At 58.7% G+C, this 8,995-nt stretch overlaps 1 non-coding gene across 1 annotated transcript; it reads left to right on the forward strand.

Moving 5' to 3' along the window:
- Positions 1 to 3,347: 3,347 nt before the first annotated feature.
- On the forward strand, positions 3,348 to 3,537 carry LOC148647324 (U2 spliceosomal RNA). The gene has a single exon (XR_015926990.1). It is a non-coding gene; the product is annotated as a U2 spliceosomal RNA (small nuclear RNA).
- The last annotated feature ends 5,458 nt before the right edge of the window (positions 3,538 to 8,995 follow it).

Genomic DNA, 8,995 nt, shown 5'->3' on the forward strand with positions numbered 1-8,995 from the left:
ACGTAAGGGGTCTGAGAAAGCAGGACAAAAGAGTGGCGGTTTTTTCTTACCTGTCTAGAAGGAACTTGGACTTGATTTTTTTGCAGGAAGTCCACCTCAAGGACCTCAACGACGTGAGGACCCTTCGGAGGGAGTGGAGGAGGGGTCCCTCGTGGTGGAGCGTCGGAGGGGTGAACTCCTCTGGTGTGGGCATCCTGTGCGGCTCGCCAGGGTTCGCCGCCCAAACAGTCAGCTCGGTGATTCCTGGACGTCTGCTGGTGGTGGACGGAACCTGGAAGGGTGTGAAGATTAGGGTAGTCAACGTGTACGCCCCAGCAGACAGAAGGCAGCAGGGCTCCTTTTTGAAAGACCTGGAGCCCGTGCTGTATACCAACAGAGAGCTGATTGTGGGCGGCGACTTCAACATCGACCTAGGAGACTCGCACGGCCAGGGAGTTCATCTGTTGAGGTCCTTGATTAAGGATTACAGACTTCAAGACGGGTTCCAAAACGTTGCACACCACACTTGGGACAACGGAAGAGGGAGTTTTAGACGTCTCGACTACATCCTCTCTACTGTGAAGTGGACAACGCTAAGCAGGCAAGTGACCCCTACCTGGTTCTCGGACCATCGGCTGCTCGCGGTCTCCTTCGGTGTTGAGGACCCGCGCTTCCAGGCTGGATACTGGAAGCTGAATAAACAAGTCTTACGAGAGGAGAGATACCGAAGGAAGATCGGAACAGTGCTGAAAGACCTCGTGAAGAGAAGGGAGCTCTTTAGCTCTGCGGTGCACTGGTGGGAATCGTGCAAGCAGACTCTCGCAACGGTCACCAGGCGATACTGCTGGATCCGGCGGAGTCTGGAGGAACGCCAGTGCGCCCAGCTCCAAGAAGAGCTAGAAGCACTGTACGAGCAGCTGAACCAGGGGGGTGCTTACAGTGGCGAGAAGATCGCAAACATCAGGAGCCTGCTAAGAGACACGTGGCTGCAGAGAGCAAAAAACTATCTTTTCAGACTGAGGGGAGTTTGGAGAGAGGGAGAAGAACAATGCTCACCCCAGTTCTTCAGCGCCGTGAAAAGACAGCAGGAGCGCAGCTGTTTCGAGAGCATACGGCGCGAGGATGGGACTGCAGCCACGGACTTACCCGGGATGTTGGAGTGTGCCACAGGGTTCTATGCAGCCTTGTTTCAGGAGAAGGAGATCGACGCCAGCATCAAGGAGAGGCTCCTGGAAGGTGTGGAGAAGGTGGTGGACGACTCTGCCTCGCTGGTCGGGCCCGTGACGGGGGCGGAAATAAAAACAGCATTGCTTGGATTGAAGAAGGGCACCGTCCCCGGTGTCGATGGCCTACCAGCGGAATTCTACTGTACCTTCTGGGACCAACTGGAGCCTTTTCTGGTGAAGGTTTTCAATGAGGCCCTGGACAGCAATGAACTGGGCCTCTCGATGAAGACCGGCGTCGTTTCTCTGATCTTCAAGGGAGGAGACAAGGCGGACCTGGGAAACTGGAGGCCGATCCAGCTCCTGTGCACAGACTATAAGATCTTGGCCAGGGTGCTGGGCGGCCGCCTGAGAACGGTAATGCCGGCGCTGGTCGGAGCAGACCAGACATGTGGCGTGGCAGGCCGGAAGATCAGCTGGACCCTGCAGCTGATCCGGGACACCATCGCCTGGGTTGAGGACAGAGGCCTGCCGCTCATGCTGGTGAGTTTAGACCAGGCAAAGGCGTTCGACCGGGTCCACCACGGGATCCTGTGGGCGCTCCTGAGAAAGAAAGGACTGCCTGACGATTTCGTCAGGTGGATAGAGGTACTTTACAATGGTGCTACATCCCGGGTAAGCGTCAACGGAGCAGTAGGGAGGAGGATTTCGGTAAAGTGTGGTGTGCGACAGGGCTGTCCACTCTCACCCCTGCTGTACGTCATCTTCTTGGAACTCCTACTGGACCAGTTACGGAAGGATCCCGGTGTGGTAGGAATCAAAGTGCCAGGTGGAGGAGGGCAGGAAGCAAAAATCGCGGCCTACGCGGACGACGTGACACTCTTCCTCAGCTCTGACAGGAGTCTGGGGAGAGTGTTGGACATCGTGGAGGCCTACTCCAGAGGCACCGGCGCCCAACTGAATCGCGCCAAGAGCCTGGTGAAGCTTTTTGGAACCTGGTCATACGCACCGGAGATCATCGGGGGACTGAAGCAGACAACAGACCCGGTGAAAATCCTGGGGGTCCTATTTCACACCTCGGACCCCTCAGGACTGAACTGGGAGGCCAGGTTCCGGAAGACCAAGCAGAAGCTGGGCCTTTGGCAGCATCGATCCCTGACGTGGATAGGGAAGGCGCTGGTGCTGAAGGTGGAGATCCTGCCCTTGTTACTTCACCTGGCGGTAGTGTACCCCCTACCTGTGAGAAAGAGAAGAGAGCTGGTGAGGACAATCTTCGCATTCGTCTGGGGCCGCTCATATGAACGCATCCGCCGAACGGATATGTGCAGACCCGTAGAGGAAGGAGGCAGAGGGATCCCGGACTTCCCAGTGAAGCTGGACTGCATCTTTGTCGCCAACCTGTGCGTCATCCTGCACGGCAACCCGCCCCACCTGTGCGGCCGGTTCGTGAGCCTCTGGCTGGCGGCGAATATGCGACACCTGGCCGCCTGGACGAACGTGACCCCGAAGGCGGAGCGACTCCCACTGCACTACCGCCACGCAGTGCAGTGGCTGAGGGCACACCCAGAGGTACGGGACAGAGAGATAGTGCTGAGCCACAGACTGATGTATCGGACAATCATGATAACAGATAGGCCAGCGCTCCTGGGTGTGCCCAAGGACATCTGGCAGCAGGCCCAACCAAAGGGCCTGGATAACAGGCTCAAAGATCTAAACTGGCTTGGTGTGTGGGGTCGAATGGCGGTCAGGGCCGTCATGCACTCGCATGGATTGTCAAAACAGAGCCAGTGCCCGAGGCACGGCTGCACAGGGGAAGAAACAGTCAATCATGTCTTTTGGGAGTGCGGGTTCGTGCAGAGGGTGTGGAGGTCCAGCCAGCACCACTACGCACAGGTAGGCCTGGGGTCCCTCTTGACGCTAAACGTGGTAATGAAGGGCGTGGCCGGTTCCCGGAAGTGGAACGCAGCTTTTCTTTTATGGCTCCTGATCAGCTTGACCAAGCTGTACATTTGGGAAGCGAGGGCAACGTTGGTCAAGCATGGCGTGGAGAGATCGGTCCCAGGAATCCTGAGACGAGTCAGAAAGGACGTGGCACGGAGAATCAGATGGGACGTCTTCCGATGGGGCTTCGCTGCCGCTCGGGAGAGATGGAAGGACTTGATCACGTGGTGTTAAAGGTGGTGGGTAGTTTAAACTTTTAAAAGCACTGTTTTGTACTGATTTCTAATAAAACATAAAAAAATCTGTTCTTATCAGTTTAATATCTGATACGTCCCCCATCGGGGGACCACATATTAAACGGATTTTTGGAACAGGGAGCTGGATCAGGAGCTTGCTCCGTCCTCTCCACGCATCGGCCCGGTATTGCAGCGCCTCCGGGAGCGGTGCACCACCTTCTCTCAGCGGTGAAAAGACAGACGTAGGTAGGTAGCTAGCTAGCTAGCTAGCGAGCGAGCGAGCGAGCGAGCGAGCGAGCGAGCAAGCAAGCGGAGTGGACTGGAGCTCCTTCTTCTCGGGTCTCGTCCCTCGTCCCTCGTCCATCTGTGTGTCTCTGTGTTCTGTCTCTCTCTCGCCCTCTCGGTTCCCGTGCTCCCTCTGTGCGCTTTCCCGCGTCTCGACTCTCTGGGCAAGCAGGCCGGCCCCCTTTTCGGCTCCCGTGCGTTTTCCCTCCAAAAAACTTAGGTTTTTCAGCCTTTTCCCAGGGAGGCAGGCGTGGCTTGCTTGCTTGCTTGCTTGCTTGCTTGCTTGTGTGTGTGTCCGTCCCCGTCCCTGCAGGCGGGCCCCTTTCGACAGCTGGGCGTTTTCCCTCCCAAAAACTTAGTATATCCACCTTTTCTTTCTTTTTTTTCGGCAGGCAGGCAGGCAGGCGTGTGTGCGCGCGCGCGCGCGTCCCCGTCCCTCCCTCCCGAGAGAGAGCTGCCCCTTGCCTCTGCCCGCAGGTGCTGGCGCTCGGCTTTCGCTTGCAGCCGGTTGGGCGCAGCTGCTGCCGGTGGGAGGGGCCTAAGCTAAGGAGGCCGGGCGGCTGGCGCCCCCTGCGGCTGCGGTCGTTGTCGGGCCGTTGACAGAAGATCAAAGAGCAGGGCCCCCGCCCGGGACTGGCAGGAAGGCAGGCGGGCAGGCAAGAGAGAGGGGGAGCAGAGTCCCGCGGCAGGCCTCTGGCTGCAGGGAGGCCGGCGGCTGCGCGGGTCCCGGGCTCCAGAGGAGTCGGCCTGCGCCACTGTGCGCCAGCGGAACGCCCGCGCGTCGGTCCGCGCCTTTGTGGGCATCGCTTCTCGGCCTTTTGGCTAAGATCAAGTTCAAGTGGCATGCCCGCAGTTCTTGTCTTGCCAGAGGTCTAGAAGGCGATCGAAGATTCTGAAGAGTGCTTGAGCTGGTATCGCTCTAGGTTGAGCCTAGGGGGTTAAGGCCAAGCAGCAGCTGAGCTGGGTGGAATCCGGCATCAACGTTCTCTCTCTCTGCTCTCTCCTCTCCCCTCCCCCTTTCTCTTGCTCCGCCTCCTTGGCCTCTTGGCTGGAAGTGGGTACACGTGGCCTGCCCGCGGTGCTTGCTTTCTTCCTCGAGACTCGGAAGCGCTATCCGCTCCCTCTCTCTCTCGCTCTCTCTCTCTCTCTCCCTCTCTCTCTGCCTCCTTGGCCTCTTGGCTGGGAGTAGGTACACGTGGCCTGCCCGCGGTGCTTGCTTTCCACCTCGAGACTCGGAAGCGCTATCCGCTCCCTCTCTCTCTCTCTCTCTCTCTCTCTCTCCCTCTCTCTCTGCCTCCTTGGCCTCTTGGCTGGGAGTAGGTACACGTGGCCTGCCCGCGGTGCTTGCTTTCCACCTCGAGACTCGGAAGCGCTATCCGCTCCCTCTCTCTCTCGCTCTCCCTCTCTCTCTCTGCCTCCTTGGCCTCTTGGCTGGGAGCAGGTACAAGTGGCCTGCCCGCGGTGCTTGCTTTCTTCCTTGAGACTCGGAAGCGCTATCCGCTCCCTCTCTCTCCCGCTCTCTCTCTCTCTGCCTCCTTGGCCTCTTGGCTGGGAGCAGGTACACGTGGCCTGCCCGCGGTGCTTGCTTTCTTCCTTGAGACCCGGAAGCACTTTCCGCTCTCCTCTCTCTCTCTCCTCCTGCGCCTGCACCTAGCTGGGCTTTGCCCACAAGGACAAAGGCCAGGGCTCCCTCGCTGCTCCTTTTGCTCTCTCTCTTTCCCTCCTTTTTTCCTTTTTGTTCCCTTTTTCTCCCTCAGAGATGGCGGACAAGAGGACTTTGATCCGGTTCCACTGGACAAAGAAGACAGAGCCGATGCCGACTGCTAAGGCCTTTTTCATGACCTTCCTGCGAGGGATCTTGCAGTTGGTGGCCGGCGATCTCTACTGCCTCCAGGACAACAAGGCAGAGAGATACATGGAGGCCTACATGGCCACGGACGCGGCGTACGAAAAGGCAACGAGACTGGTCAGGGAGAAAGGTAAGCACCCTGGTTTCTCTGATTTCAGGCCGGAGCCTATGAGGAAGACGAACCAGAGGACCATTACGGTTTGCACGTACAATCCCTACGTACCAGCGGAGCGGGTAACAGCGTACCTAGGGAGGTATGTAACCGTAGTGGGAAAACCGACAGAGGTCAGGGACGAAGGCGTCTGGTACGGCAAACGCCAGTACCGAGTCCTCCTGAAGGAGGACCCAGAGGGCGTTGACGGTTTCCAGCACCCCCCGGCTCGCTTCAACATCGGAGCCGACAGGGGCTACCTCTACTACCCCAGGATGCCGGATTTCTGCAGCAAGTGCAGACGGTCCGGCCACAAAACAAACACATGTGACATCGTCAGATGTCACAACTGCAATGAGGACGGGCACCTGGCAAAAACCTGCCGGGCAGCCAAAAAGTGTGACGGATGCGGCGCCGAGGGACACCTCCTTCGCCAATGTAAGGTAAGCAAACCTTCGTTTGCGCAGGTGGTGGAAGCCGGCAGGCAGAAACCGGTCTCCAGACAAAGGGAGAGGGCTGAGAACAAAGAACCCGCACCTCCCCCGCTGAGACCCGAAACTGCCGAGGCCACACCCCCAGCCGCATCGGTGCCACAAGATGGCCGCCAGGAAGAGGGACAAGATGGCCGACCGGAGGAAGGGACCTGGATAACTCCCAGCAAAAAGGGAAAGCGCAAGCGGGAGAAGAGACCCAGGGCGGACCCACCTTCGGAAGGACAGAAAAAGAGAGTGGTAAGGGAAAACCGTTTCCTCGTCCTAGAGGAAACGGAACTTTCTTCCCTCCAGGCCCAGGAACAACCGGAGGAGGCGCTCCAGGAAATGGAAACCCTCCCCCCCGAGGCCCAGGAAACGGAACCCCCCTCCCCCGAGTCCCACGGACAAAAGGAGGAGGCAGCCCTGGAAGAAGTAACCCCCTCCCCCGAGGCCCAGGGACAAAAGGAGGAGGCAGCCCAGGAAGAGGTAACCCCCTCCCCCGAGGCCCAGGGACAAAAGGAAGAGGCAGCCCAGGAACTGGAGCCCCCTTCCCTCGAGGCCCAGGAGAAACTGGAGGCCCCCGAAACCCCCCGAGAGAGGGAAGAAAGGAGCCTCCCCGAAGCGGTGGCTGAGAGTATCCTCGAGGACGACGAGGATTATTTTGAAGCCGCCCTGGAGCCCGGACTGATGGTAGGGCTGGACCTGTCCAGCATGTTTTCCTTTCAGTCCCCAGCGAAACCTGGAGGGAGCCCAGTATATTCCCCCCAGGACCCGAACGAGAGGAGTTACATCTAGGCTAAACAGTGCCCAGATGTAGACTCCCAAGTTTCTACTGTAAGTACAGAGAGGAGGTTTACCTTTCACTAGTTTAACCATGACTGTGAAACTAACCTTCTTAACAACTAACGTGAGAGGGCTGAGAGACCCAGTGAAAAGACGGGGAGTCTTTCATGATCTGGCCTCAAAGTCTTTCTCAGTTTGTTTCTTACAGGAGGTCCACCTGAAGGATGAAAGCGACAAGCTGACATTCACCAGGGAATGGACGAAGGGAGAATCATGCTGGAGCGTAGGAGGGGTCCACTCTTCCGGAGTGGGAATCCTCCTCGGGAACCCAGAGATGACGCTGGTTTCCTCCTTCTCGGTGGTGCAGGGCCGGATCCTGGTCGCAGACATCGACTGGAGGGGGCAGAAGTTGAGAGCGATTAACGTCTATGCTCCGACGGAACCCTCTATCCGGAAGGAAGTGTTTGCTGACCTGGCCAGCTGCTGCACCACTAACAGACAGGTGGTGCTCGGCGGGGACTTCAACGTCGACCGGGAGAAGGGGAGCGACGCTAGCTCGGCAGAGCTGGAGTCGCTACTCAAGCAGTTCTCCCTAGTAGACGGCTTCAGACGGTGCCGCCCGAACGACGCCGGACCGACCTGGAAGAACTCCCGGGGAGTGTGCAGCCGCCTGGACTACATCTTCGTGCACACGACCTGCTCCCTGGAGTCGGCGACGGTGTCCCCGGCGTGGTATTCCGACCACGAGCGCTTGACGGTGGTGGCTAACACCAGCCTGCCGGCATTCGGTCGTGGGTATTGGAAGCTGAACCGGGAGATACTGGAGGAAGACGACTTCAGGGCACTGTTCCGGAAAGACTACGCGAGCTGGGGAGACCTGAGAGACGGCTACAGCTCCGTGGTGGAATGGTGGGAGTCGGTGAAGGACAGGACCCGAACCCTGGCGCAGACGTACTGCAGACGGAAGGCGGCCAGGGAGAGGAAGGAAGCTGCACGACTCCAGAGGCAACTCGAGGAGGAGTACAGCTCGGCTAACGGGGGAGGAGCCTTCAATTCAGCCCGGGCACGGGACCTGAAGGAGAGGCTCCGCAGACTGCACACGGAGAAAGCCAAGGCTTTCCTCGTCAAAGCACAGAGGGAGCATTATGAAAATAATGAAACCTGTTCCTCCTATTTCTTCAACCAGGTCCGGGGAGCCCAGAAAAAGAGGGTGATCCACGGCCTGAGACGGGGAGATGGAGAGGAAGTGCTGGACGAGAGCGACAAAGTAGAGGCGGCCACCGCTTTCTACACGGAGCTCTTTTCAGAAAAGCAGACGGAGGTGGAGGCAGGCGATGCTTTTCTGGAGGGGCTGACGGCACGAGTACCGGAGGAGGTGAGGGAGGACTTGGAGGGTCCGATCACGGCCGAGGAGCTGAAGGCGGCGCTCTTGTCCATGGAGAATGGCAAGGTGCCGGGGCCGGACGGACTCCCCAAGGAATTCTACACCTGCTTCTGGGACACCCTGGCGGCAGATCTGGTGGAAGTGGCGCAGGAGATCTTCCGCCGGGGGAAACTCGGAGACACCATGAGGGAGGGCGTCATCTCCCTGCTCTTCAAGGGTGGAGACGCCGCCGACCTCAAAAACTGGAGGCCGATCACGATGCTCTGCGTGGACGTAAAGATCCTGTCCAAGCTCCTGACCGGCAGACTGAGAACCGCCCTCCCCCACATCATCCACAGCGACCAGACGTGTGGGGTGGAGGGGCGATCCGTCAGCTGGAACCTCCAGCTGACCAGAGACGCCATCGCCTGGGCCGAGGACCGGAACGTGCCCATGATGGTGGTCAGCCTGGACCAGGAGAAAGCCTTCGACAGAGTGAACCACAGCTATCTGTTCAGGGTGCTGGAACGCTTCGGTTTCGGAGAGAGTTTCAGCCGCTGGATTCAGATTCTGTACTCTGACGTGGGCAGCAGAGTGAACGTGAACGGAAACCTGGGGGATTTCATTCCCCAGGAATCCGGAGTACGACAGGGCTGCCCCCTTTCACCCCTTCTCTATGTTCTCTTCACAGAGCCCTTAGCAGAGGCGGTGAGACGGGACCCCGTCATCGACGGCCTGGAGATACCGGGAGGCGCGGGGGAAACCCTGAAGA

The sequence above is a fragment of the Lepisosteus platostomus genome, chromosome 15, assembly GCF_059453375.1.
Source record: "Lepisosteus platostomus isolate fLepPlt1 chromosome 15, fLepPlt1.hap1, whole genome shotgun sequence".
In the NCBI taxonomy this organism is placed as follows: domain Eukaryota; kingdom Metazoa; phylum Chordata; class Actinopteri; order Semionotiformes; family Lepisosteidae; genus Lepisosteus; species Lepisosteus platostomus.